General features: G+C 39.7%; 1 protein-coding gene across 2 annotated transcripts in view; it reads left to right on the top strand.

The window, feature by feature from the left end:
• Positions 1-5262: 5262 nt before the first annotated feature.
• ntrk1 (neurotrophic tyrosine kinase, receptor, type 1) overlaps positions 5263-13217 on the top strand; it is a 75441-nt gene continuing 67486 nt past the window's right edge. Inside the window, exons 1-3 of one of the 2 annotated variants that reach the window (XM_087174216.1) lie at positions 5267-5346; positions 6634-6781; positions 10984-11140. The gene's annotated coding sequence lies outside the window, so the exon portion shown is untranslated. Of the gene's footprint in view, positions 5347-6633; positions 6782-10983; positions 11141-13217 lie in introns of both variants that reach the window. The other variant, XM_087174217.1, reaches the window with a different exon arrangement.

Raw genomic sequence — 13217 nt, 5'->3', positions numbered from 1 at the left:
CTTTGGACAAAACCTCCCATGGCTCACCTTCAAACCAAACTTTCTTCAGAACCCTTCAAACCTCTCGGATGAAGGCCGGAGCCTGTGTTTCGCAGCAGCGCTGGCAGTTCCGAGCGGCCTTCTCCTTGCGCTTGTAGAGATTAAATGAATGGGTTGGCAGCCTGTCAAGAAACCATCTGTAAAAGTGCTCGAAAGGAAAAAAAAACCACTGAAAGAATAGATGAACAAGTTCTCCTGCACGGGGTTATTATTTCAATTACTGCAATTATCTCTGTGCGACTACTTCATTATCTTTCCTCCAGCATTTTTCATATTTGAAAACAGGAATCATAAAGTCATCATCCTGCAGCTCTATTTACTCATATTGAGTATTTTGTTCCCTTGTGCCACTACACTGTATCAATAAATCTATGTATTTACACGCCACTAACACACGCAAAACCTGCAGTTTCTCTACCATGACACATGTAAAACAGTTTAGTGTGAACCTGTGGCAGGACTCTGTGTCTGCGAGCCTGATGTTCTGGAGGAGGGAAGAGGCCGGGGGATGGACGAAGGCAGAGGTTTGAAGCGCGGCCAGGGGGTCAGCGTCAGGGGTTATCTGCCAGGACAAACTGTGTGATCCAAGGCTCGGCACAGCCAGTGACAACCCTGAAAGCTGGGACAGAGAGAAAACACCCGCGGACACGCTGTCGTTCAGTCACTGTGGTGTGTTTTTATGTACTGACGTCAGTTTGATTCAGCTGTCAGTCAGAAACCCTGCTGAAATAAATTAGGATTCACTTCGTTCTCTTTAATTGATTAAGTTTACACTGAGTAATCTTACAAGGCATTTACTTTTGTTTCACAACAGAATAATGCGAAATGTTGCTTTAGAAAGAAAAACTGCAATGATCAGAAAATTAAACTGCAATTATATTGATAATCAATTAATTGTTTCAGTCATTCTAAAGTAAAAAATGTCAAACATTTGATGGCTCCAAGTTCCTAAATGTGAGACTTCGCTGCTTTTCCAATAGTAAATTGGATTTTTTGGTCATATAAAACTAGACATCTGAAGATGTCCCTTTATGCTCCAGGATATTGTGATAGGTATTTGTTATTTGCAGCCCCAGTTAAAAGAAATAGTCATATATAAGAGATTGCAATGAATAGAAAGTATTACATAAACATGATTAAACAATACAAGAAGCTGTGAACAGATTAGTGGATTTTTTTTTGGCATCATATAATGATTTTTCTTTTCATTTTCTAGTCATTTCAATTGATCACTTAATTGAAGAAGCTGCAAAAATCAAATATTTTACATGTGAAATTAAAACATTTTGTATTTTTTCCCCATGAATCCTGTAAACCGGCTTCTACTCAGCTTTGCAGACCCTTACAAGCTGAAAACTGCTGTATGAATTTAACATTTCTGCTACATGTAAATACTGTACTCTAGTCCACAGAGTGAGTTAGTCTACTTGATGTTTTAATGTTGTCAATAATGATCAATAATTTAACAGTATAACAGCATTTTGGACATCTGAAGTCAGCTTTTGAGGGAAGACGTACAGTCAGTTGTTTCTCACTGGCACTTTGCCATTTTGTTAATGCTTCAGCTGGACACATATCACAGTGCTGGACACTTATTATAGCGATGGACACATATTACAGTGAACAAATTATACATTACATTAGATGGTTGATTTATATCAGGAAAACCACTTTAATTGAAAATGTTATACCAACACGTCACCCTATATATTTGAATTATCACATACTTACGTCATAAATGTACATACAACATATTAGGGATAAGAAATGGCTGTTGGCAGTAGGATCGTACTGTCTTTATACGTGCTATGTTAGTGCCTTTTCTTCAGTTCTAGCAGATAAAAACATGATTTTCTCATAATAGAAGATGAAGACAAAGATGTAATTATCTATTCTTCAGTCTCTTTCGCCTGAAGAAAAAGTGACTAATCATTGCTGCATTTACAGCTCTGCACTTACGATGTGTGTGAAATTTCTCCGTGTGAAACTGATTCCTCCTGAATTTAGAGAATGATGTGAGTATTTACTGAAACTTGATAGCACATCGGCCAACAGTGCTGCCATCTCTCCGGACCCTCTACACAGACAACCCTGTGTGAGTGTGTGTGTGTGTGTGTGTGTGTGTGTGTGCGGACTGCACAGACACAATGAAACCTGATCTGCATGTGTGTGTGCTTTTTCTTGTATTTGTGTGTGCATACATCTACAGTATGTGAGTGTGGTATGTGTGTGTGCCACTCTAAGGTGTGCATATTTGTAGATAACTGCTTGCTTGTGTGTGTTTATCAATCAAAACATGTGTGCTTGAAATACTTTTCATTAATGATTATAAACGACCAGATTTGTCTGGATGTCATATCTGTGTGCAGCAATTTGGTGTTAAATGCAGGGATGCGGAGACAGAATGGACCAGTCGCACAACTGAAAATCAATAAGAGAAAGCGGGTGACATTGGCAGACAATGGCAACAAAGTCACGAATTAGAAAGGAAAAACGTTTCTTTGGATTAGCACAGCTAAATTACCGCAATAAACAGGAAAAAAAACCATTGTCAATATTCTAAAGGCCATACAAATATTCTCGCAACCTATCAGTCAAAACAATTCAAACACAAACAGCCTCAGTATAATGAGAGACACACAAATTTATTTGAGGGTAAAATTATTGGCACTTACCATTTCTGAAATAGGCACCTGGGGTCATCCACAAAGGTGTCGATTGCAGGCGCACAAAAGAGAAAGCGGAGTCTTTGTCAAAAAAAAATTAAACTCACTTGAATGCACAAAAGGGATGTTTTTAAAAAAAAAATGTTCGTATGCTCGCAGAAAAGATACTAAAATGATTTTGAGGGGGTCGGAGAAAGTGGAAAGGTTGAGGGGCCAGTTCCTAACACCTAGCGTTGAGGACAGCACAGTCGATGTTGGCCTCTGAGGAAAAAAAGGACACAGTCTGTCTCCATTGACCAGTGGAGAACACTGATAGATATGTTTTTGCTGGCATGGGTTATGTTTTTACTCAGAACTGACAGACAGACAGCCCCCATGCACACAGGTGCTATTCAAGGAAACTGTGTAAAAGTGACGTCACTGAGAAAAATCTAGCCCACAAACCTTTTCAACACTCAAGTCCCACCCACTACATGTTGCTCTGTTCATATTTTTCCCATTTTCTCCTTTTTTTCTCTCTCTGTATCTCCACTTTTCTCCCCCCCCCCTCTCCTCACTCTTTGTCCACCCATCTTTGTGGATTTCTAGCTCTCTCTATCAGTTTCTCAGTCTATAAAGTGCATTTCAACAAACTGAGAAGCCATAAACACACCATCTGCTGTAAAGTCACAAAAACCCTTACAGGCATCCCTCCATTTCTTTATCTCTGTTTCAGTTGTTGTCTTTATCACTCTCTCTGCCTCCATCTCTCTCTCACAGACACACACACACACACATACACAGAAACACACACACATGGTATAGGTTGAATACACTACACTATATAAATCGTTCAGTGTTTGTTTTCATTTTGCCATCGCCGGCTGAATGTACAATACACTCTAAACGTCTTTGCCTCTCCGCTGTTTGTGTGGCTTTTGCAAATGTGCGCAGCTCCTGATGTGAAACCACCAAATGAAGCTTCCCCCAATTTTCATAGCCCTCCAATTTGGAGAACGGCCGTCTCTCTCCCTCTCTCTCACTCTCTCTCTAATGCTGAAACACCACTTTGTGAAATTACAGTACAATTTTGAAAAGTAGAAACAGGCAGCAGGCAATTCAGGTGCTCAGCCTCGGCAACAATGGAGTGCTGGCCTTGGTGATGGTTGCTAGGCAATGGAGGAAATACAATGGCTTCCTCTGAAACCAAAGGCCCTTAAGTGGACTGACAGCAGTGAAAGCACACACACACACATACACACACGCCCACAAAATAGAGCGATGCAGGGAAAAGAAGAGTGCAAGTGAAGCTGTGCACCTCTGTGTGCAGACGCTCAACCAAAATATTGCAGTTGCTATTTGGAACATAAGGAGGGATTGGACTGAATAGGTGTGAATCAGGTTTTTTCTTTGGCTAGCACAACACAAGAAGCTAGCAAAAATAGGCAGGCTAGTCCTGGATATGTGAAAAGCTGTGTCTGTATTGACTGTATACGCTAATCCAACATGCATCTATTGAATACATAAGTTGTAAGGGCATTTTTTCGTTGTGGTAGACGGCTTGGGATAACCTGATAGTAGTAGGTAAGGTTTCAGACAGAGCAATGTATTGACCAATCACATGATCAATAGAACAACAATCAGTGGCTGCTCACGTCTGGCAGGCTGTCTGCCTCTCCATCCTTACAGATGACCATCTCTCTGCTGCCCGTCTCCCCCATCCATCTGTCAAGCCATCCAATCAACCGACTAATGACACAATAATGTAAACAGAGTCAGAGTGTCATGCAGATCTCTACATTTTAAACCCAGACATGTGCTCACACAATGAAAGAATACCTCAAGTGAAAAGACAACCAGATATAAAAATATATACAGTAGAATCATAGGCTGTTTTGTTTTACTCTGCAATCAATCAAATCTATTAATTTATTGTCAACAGTGGCAGAAAGTAAATAAGTACATTTACTGAAGCACTGAGCTTACTTATTTCTTAGTATTTACATTTTCTACCTCTTCACTAAAGTACAGATTCATTTATTGCACTTTTCTCCACTACCTTTATTTATCAGCTTTAGTAGTTGCTTTGCAAATTCAAATAAATTATGATGTATTATTGTAGATTAAGATTAATCGTATACTCAGCTGCCCCTTAAGTATATAAAAAAATCAAAATTAAAAAGCTGCATAATAGCTTACCTTTACTTTTGGTACTTTAAGTATATTTTTGTTGCAAACATTTTGAATGCTTGACTTTTACTTGAAAAGGAGTATTTCCACATTGTCCTATTGCTATTTGTATTTCTTCCACCACTGTCCATGTCTACACGTTAAACTCAGACATGTGCGCAGATAGTGAAAAGAGGATGTGCAGGTGTAACAAGATTTGGATAGGAATTGTATTCAGTTTTGACTCTGTTACGCTATCAATCAAATCTAATGTCTAATGTCAATATATTTTTTTTATTAAAAGGAAGAGCAAAGAGTTTTCCAGATATATCAGGAATGCTCCTTTATCTCTCCATTGATGTCGGAGTCCTGTGTTTGATTGGCAGCAGCTGCAGGCTCGGCAGGAAGTGAGAGAAAAAGTAAACAAACTAAGTCAGTGTGTTGTTAGCGGTAGTATCAAGGACTACACCAGCATCTAAAGTGATATTTGCAGGTGAGTTTACGCAGTTTAATGTGCTGCAGGTGAGCAGAAGTTTGTTTGGTGGCTCTTCAACAAACTAATGTTTATGTTCATGTTCGTGTAGCTTGAAAAGAAGGAAACTGTGGCATGAAGCTAATGTGTGTTGTTGCTCAGAGTCAGTGGCTGCATCCCAAAACTGGTTTGTGTCGAACAGTCACGGTTAAATTTCTACATTCAGACAGGACATGAGTATATGAACTAGCTACAAATATTATGCTGAGCTCCACAGTTCATTCATTTACCATAATTTGTTTAAAATAATGGTTGAATGAAATTTATAAAAACCCCCAAAACAAACAGAAAATGACATAATATTATGATAGTGTCTTGAAGGGATAGTAGTCATTAGTTAAGTCAATTAAAGACGTGTATTCCTTTTGTGTAACTTACACGCAGAGACAATGTGTTGCTTAGTATAAATGACGGACTTTCAGAGTTGTAAGGCTGGCATTATTCAGACTGATGTGGTTCATCCTCCTCAACAAGCTCCACTTACTGTCGCCTTTTTAAAAATTATCATCCATTGTTTAGCAGCTGAAGAAAGAAGCCGCTTTCCGCTGATTGAACAGTGACGTTACTGCTTTGTGCAAATGAGGTTTAAAATGAAGCTATTTGATTGGCTGGAACCGAGTTCTCTATTTAATGTACATTGCAAACCAAACGGTAGCGCGGGGAAGTTCAAATGTAACGTTGCCTCGGTAACCGGGGTCTCGACCTCGAATGTATCAAATGTTTCTAGTGTTATGGTGCGTTCCATTTACCTCGGAAGTCGGTGGTGGGAATGACGTCACACCCGAGTTATCAGCGTTTCCTGCGCACATTTCAGGGCCAACTGGTAAGACACTGTGACGTCACCCGTGACGCCTCGAGTTAGGTATTGTGAATGTGGCCATCTTGTTTTGTGTTTTTGGAGTCAGAAGAAACCTGCTCTCCCTCTCTTAAAACATGACCATGCGAGGGCGGAAGGACTGTTGTTGTCTTCTCCCAGTAGAAAAGACGGCTAGCATAGCTGCTAGTCAATACCGACTACTCCTGCAAGTGGATAACGTTTATGCTAACTCTTTATCTGACGCTGAATGCTTGCCCCCTCAATCCAGATGAATAGTGGAAAATATTTTCAAAGACTTGTTATGTGGAGGCACAAAGACAGTCTGGACTACAGGTATTAGCAAAACAGAGTACCTAGAAACATAAGAAGCCACACAGGAAAGCTGAATAGTGTGATTAGCTATTCAAATAATTAATTTCTTATATTTCCAGGCTTCAACCGGTAATGCCGTGGCACCTGTAGCAACAAGAAAGCGATAGGAAGGAATAGCTGCAGCTACTGAAGAGAGAGGTGTAGGAGAGAAGGAGGACCGCAGACAAAATGCTGCTCTGGGAGAGCCAGCTAGGGCAGAGGCAACAGGTGAGATTGATAGCAAACACACAGACAGAGCTGTATTATTTGTCACAAAGTATTTGGCAATTAGAATATTTGCAGTGGAGCACCTTTTATATATAATGTATATCAGGATGTTCCCTGTCCCTGTGACTGTGTTGCCGTTAGAGGTACGGGTTGGTGGGAGGTGGTGGTGCTGAAGTGGTTGTCCATAATAAAAGATATAGGCTATGTAAAGCTCATAACTTATGAACTCAATAAGTGTAACTACTTAATTGTGTTGATGCTACTTGTGTATTTTTACAGTAATTGAACAAAACTCCTATGTTGCTTGGATATGATAAAAGTGCTTAAATCAATATGCAAAACAATTAGTAAAGACCCCTCCAGTGAAAATCAAGTTTTTAACCTTGTTATGATGTTTTTTTTTAATATAATACAAGACCTTTCATGAGCGAAATAATAGGTCAACGCCATGACTGTGCATTTCCACTGTACCACTGACAAAGTTTTAGGTTTATAACCACCAACACTGTCAGCCTCTGCCAGTTATAAGTTAGACCCAGACTCCTCATCTGAGTCTGGGTCTGACTGAGGCTCAAAAATGTGGTTAAGTCTCTGATGTTTCCTCCACCAATCATATTGATACTCTGTGCTCTTTCTGCTCTTTCACCTTATGCCCCGCCCACCTGGTGGGTAAAGCCAGATCCAGATTTTTCAATGAGGAAGTAAGTGTAGATGTTTGTACAGACCCTGTTTTTGTTTTTGTTTTTTCTCTCTTTGTATTTGGAAAAACCATGTTTAAAACATGTCTAGAGAGGAACTTTAACAAAGGAGAACACAACAACACATCTGTACAAGTTATGTACACGGCAGATATGTCAGATTTTCTTCAGCAACATTTCTATGAAAAACAATCAAGTTGTGCAGCAAAGTGAAGCCAAATTACTTAACAGTGTTGAAAACAGCATTAGTCCTTCGGGGGATGACACTGCACTGTACTTTTGTACTGTTCTTTTGTTGCAGCACAGTCAGACAAGTGCACTTTGCTGGGCGTGTTTGACTGACTGGAAATAAAAATGTAACATATAAAGAATACATTACGGTCATTTTTTTCTTTCATGTGATGGTCTTCTTGACAATCAGAAGCTTTATTCTGTAGGATAAACTTGAGTGCATCAGTGAAAATAACCTAATTGAATGCCTATTGTCTGGGGTATATCAAACATATTTCAGTGAAATTAGCTGTATTAAAGCAACAAAGGGTGTATTCAAGAATGCAGCAAGACCTTTGGTAATGTCTTTATTTCTTTAACAATAGCCATCACAATTTAGAGGTGCAGCTTGGATAATTACAGCTTGGCGGTTTGGGCCTCCTGGCCATGCCATAAACAGTGTGCAATCAAATGAGTCGCCAGGGCACATGCTGACCTTTTGAGACATTTTTAACAACACTGAAAATACTATGAAGGGCAGTATCTCTCTGAAGTACTCCCCTTCCCCTTCAATCTCATTTCCACCCCACACATCTCCCTCATCTGCTGGAGAGAAACTGAAGCACCACTTCAAACCAGTGCTATTATTTGCTCCTTTCGGGGCTCGGCCCCTGAAGTACTGCACTCAGTTAGGACCTGTAATGTAGATTCCATTTCAGCTGCTATTAGGCCTCATCCGCTATATCAGACCTGCTTGTCTGTTATTTCTCCACTGCTCTCACCATCCTCCATGCCTTACTTCCACGTGTGGCCATACAACCCCTCCCATCCCCCCACCCCCCTTTCCCCTTCTGTTTTCTGTTGTGCCACCCCTCCACTCATCCTCTCATTCCTCCTTGCTCCTCCACCCATCTGTCCCCCTATCCCATCCTACTATCTCTCCACTCCACCACTCATCTGACCACCCCGGTTTCTTTCCTCCTCCCTCCTCTCCCTCCATCCACTTCACTTCACTCTACTCCCATCCCCAGCCTTGCCCCCAGGGGAGCCCTGCAAACTGCTTATTCAACAATCGGCCGCCATAAAGATATGTAATGACATTTTTGAAGGCAAAGAGGCCTGTGTGGTTTTTAATTCATATTTAATGGCTGTCAGGCTAAATAGCCCACTATCCTAAATGGGAGAGAGGCTGCTGCTCTTCCACTTAAGACTGAGAGCCGTCTGCTTGTGGATATCGGCTGGCTGTCCAGAGATGCTGCTGTTGTCTGTTTTCCTTTTGGAAAATCACTAAACACAAAACTCAAGCTCATGGTGCAGCAGAGTGAGACTTGAACATGGATTATCTTAAAGCAAGAAGAAAAGAAAAGAAATTATGTGTGGTGGACATCCTTATTCATTAAAGCCACATGGTGAGCAGTGGTGGAAGAAGTATATCTGAATGATATAGTAGTGAGTAATACCTGCATTCAAACTCTTACTCAGTAAAGGTACATAAATAATATCAGCAAAATCTACTCCAAAAATCAAAAGTGTTCAATATACAACAGAATGGCTTCTGTCATGGTTATATTATTAGACATTATATTATTGGATTAATGTTCAGTTGCAATAATGCCACAGCAGCATGTCAGTTATACAGCTGCTGCACGTGAAGCTAATGTTAACAACTTTATTCTGAGGCTACAACTAGTGATGTTTTCATTATTGATTAAATCTGCCCACTATTTTTTAAATTAATTATTTTTCTATAAAAAGACAGTAAATAGTGAAAAATGTTTTTACAATCCAAAACTCAAAGATGTTCACTTTGCTTTTAGAGATACGCATCAAATCATCACATCTGAGAAGCTTGAAGCAAATATTTGACATTTTGGCTTTAAAAATGACTAATACGATTGTTTATTATAACAATGCAACATATTTTATAAAGTGATGATACATTTTGTGTAAAGAGTTTTAATCTCAAAAGTAACAGTCTATTTGTCAAATGAATAGTGCAAAAAAGTACAATATCTCCCTTTGAAGTGTAGTTAACTATTAACATCTATTGAAAATACTCAGTTCCAAGTACCTCGAGTACTGTATTGAAGTACGGTACTTAAGTAAATGTTCTACCACTGATCATGAGCACTGTGCTGTTACACTCAATAAAAGTATTACAAGAAGTCTTAAGAAATCTACTTTGACTTCTACTTTAAAATCACTGTCTGATTACCTGTTTGCACTTTACTGAAATCAATTGCAATTACATTGTGGCATACAATAAACTCATAATAATCAAAATCATTATGTTGGTATTTAGTATGGGTCTTATTGACAAACAGTAAATAAGCAGGTAGTTGTTTGATATCAGAATTCAGCCGGATGTCTGGCTGTTCAGTCAGGATTTCAGTATTTTCTCCTGAGGAAAATCATTGGCTCTTTTCCTGTTTTCTGATTATGTCACTGTGTCATCTTTCATATTATGTTCTCTAACAGTTACATTCCTCTCTATAGAAGCTGAATTGTTATTCTCTTATTTCCCTCAATTTCAACATGTCAAAATGACACAGTTCACTCTTTTCTGGTTTTGTTCATTTAGAGAAAGCTATACAGTTTTTAACTGCTGCTCATTTTAAACCTATGACAAGGCTTTATCTTTTCATGAAAAAAAGAAAGAAAAGAAAACGAGTTTCATTGAGTTACTCAGCTTCACAGAGCTTTGCATCTAATCAGTGCAGAGAAAGCGGAGAACACCGAGCACACTCAATATGTCAGGGTTTGTATGCTTTATTGTAAATCTTAATGTACAATAGAGATGAAACAATCAGTCCATAAATCAAATGGCTTGTTGACTGAAAGTTAATCTGAAGCAATTTTGATAATGGATAAATCATTCAAGTCACTTTTTAAGCAAGAATTCACACTGGTCACACTCTCTAAAATTAGATTTTTTTTGCTGGTTTTCTTGCTTTTCTGTGATTGTAACGTAAACCTTTGGGGTATTTGGATAAAACAAAAAATTCGAAGACGTTCGTTTGAGCTCTTGGAAAATGTGACCTCCATATCTATAACCATGCTAGGAGCGTGGGTACAGGTCCACCACTGTTTGATGGATTGCCATGAAAACATATCTGCAAAAGCATCAGTATCTTAGCACTGTCATTGTGAGTATTTTGTTGTGCTGACGTTAGCGTTAAGCTGAAACTACAGCCTCATAGAGCTGCTAGCAATAGCATGGCTGTAATTTTTTGATTTTATTTCTAGAAACAACACATTAAAGCTTGTGCATATTCTCCTATCATTATTCCACAGGCTTTTCTCTGGCTGCCAGCTGGCTAAGTCGCTCTCCATCCTCCGCGTGCCAGCCAATGCTCAGTCGATGCTGCAGCTAACCTCCATCCAGGCAGGAGACCAGAGGTTTTAGAGCTGGGACTGTGTGTCGAGTGTTTCCCTTGACTGGCTGGAAAATGTGAGTGAGTGGGAATTGATCTTTTCCTACTTAAGAACTACTGTAGCAGTGGAGACTGTTGTAGTGAAAATCATTCAGATGATACTGGAAAAAAATGTGCATTCTATTAGAAAATCTTCTCAGGATAAATAAAAAATAAGTAGTAAATTAGCACTATGCAGTCAGAGATGCAGCCTAAAGGCTGAGAGAAAATGTGGCATTCAGTGGCTGATGTGAAGTAATTACATGGTAGAAACAAATTAAAACCTTGAGGGCCATTTATAATTTTAGATTGCACATTTGGTCTAATATTTGGCACAGCAGGGGTTCTGCAAAAATGTCTCTAAGCCTTTCAAAACGAAGTGACAGCCTGGCCATTTGGAGTGACTTGAAAGTAATCATAGTGGTACAACAACTGAGAAGTGCTGTAGTGTGCTCACTCAGATGTGATAATGCAATCATGTTCATGAAATAGCAATTGATTAAGTGTGAGTTAAAGTTAATTAGAGACAGAAAGACTCTCACAGCCCCGCTGAAATTTGCTCAACCATTTAAAAAATATCTCCAGAGGCATATTGTATATTAGTTATCCAAATGTACAGTATGTAATGGCCAGTAAACCACTCGTGTCCGTCCCAGCCAATGACTGACCAGTACATCATGCAGCATCACCAGCAGCATTAAGCCACGAAACAAAAGAGCTGGGGGTTGGGTAAAGGAGGATCATCACTACTACAAAATATTGATGCCCTGGTCGCCTCGTATCATTTTTTTCTGAGTGGGGTCCAGGCGCTGAAATGTAAATAAATCTATCAGGGCAAGGAGCTGGGGGCTCCAGTTACCACTCCTAACAATCAAGAGGCTTTTCATGCTGCCCTGGAGGGCCATTCCTGTAACGCTAGCACACTGGAGAGAGCCACAAATCATCATCTCTCCCTCCGTCTGTTTCACTCTCCTCCTCCTGCTGTTTCTCCTTCTCTTGGTCTTTCTTTCTTTCTTTCTCAACCCTTCTCTCTCTCTGTTCCACTCACACACATAGACACACAGCTGTCCTCCGTTCCTGTGTTCCCTCCACCTCGTCAGCCTTCCCTCTGTCTAGCACCTTCCTTTTCATTTCTTAATGCTCTTCATCATAATCCCCTCATGCTCTCTGCTCTCCCACAGCTCTGCCTTTATATTGTCACTTCTACTCTTGGCTCCTCACAGCTCCCTAAAGCTTTTTAGTGAAGCTCACGCTACAACAAAATGAAAGACAAATTTATCAAAGGTCTCAAACATCATCATGTCACTTTAAGAGACACCTATCAACATGACATTTGTAGGAAGAGCTTGGAATGTGCTACAACATACTACATGGAAAAAGGTTAGGACCCATATTTTACACTTTTCCGGTGTTTTATTTTAAGTTTTGATATCCACCATAGGATATATTTGTGGTTCTCAGCGTTCTTAAAACAACAGGAAGTTAGTTTGATTTTGATTGGCCCTCCTGTCCACAAGTCAGCAGTTGCAGCCGCTGGAGTGGCCGTGACACACAGCTCATCGAGGCAATTAAGGTGCTTCAAATAGAAAAATGACCCAATTTGATATCAAGAGCATCATGGCCTGAAACTACAGCAGCTAAACCAAAATGATGGAAATATGATGAACAGTAACTGGAACTGAGTTTAAAGTGACTCACCGTGGCCATTTTCTTTATAAGAAGATGTGTTTTGTAAAGAGGGGCTGGCTAATGATTGCATGCAATGTGCACTACTTAGATTGAGTTCAGTCTATAGACAAAACCTGTGGAGTTTGAGTGAGTGGTTCAAGGAGAGAGGAGATGGTGGAGAAATTTAACAAGGTGAAACTAAAAGCAACTGAGACTTCATACTGAATTGCAAAGTACATGGCAATGGCAAGACAGGCCAAACCATTGAGGTCTATCTATCTATCTGTCTGTCTAGACTCAAAATTGAATGATAATGTTGGTCTGGAACTTGTGGGCTGTGTAAATTAGCAATTTCATGACATGTAAATGTTCACAAAATGTTTCTACTGCAGGTTTTAGGAATCAAAACTTACTAATACACTGGTATTATCCTTTAGAAATGATCAC

Source organism: Seriola lalandi, unplaced genomic scaffold (assembly GCF_002814215.2).
Source record: "Seriola lalandi dorsalis isolate HSWRI2012SDOR001 ecotype SW California unplaced genomic scaffold, Sedor1 jcf7180002054330, whole genome shotgun sequence".
Taxonomy (NCBI): Eukaryota; Metazoa; Chordata; class Actinopteri; order Carangiformes; family Carangidae; genus Seriola; species Seriola lalandi.
The sequence above is the reverse complement of the archived record's forward strand: the minus strand, read 5'-3'. Positions and strand labels throughout refer to the sequence as shown.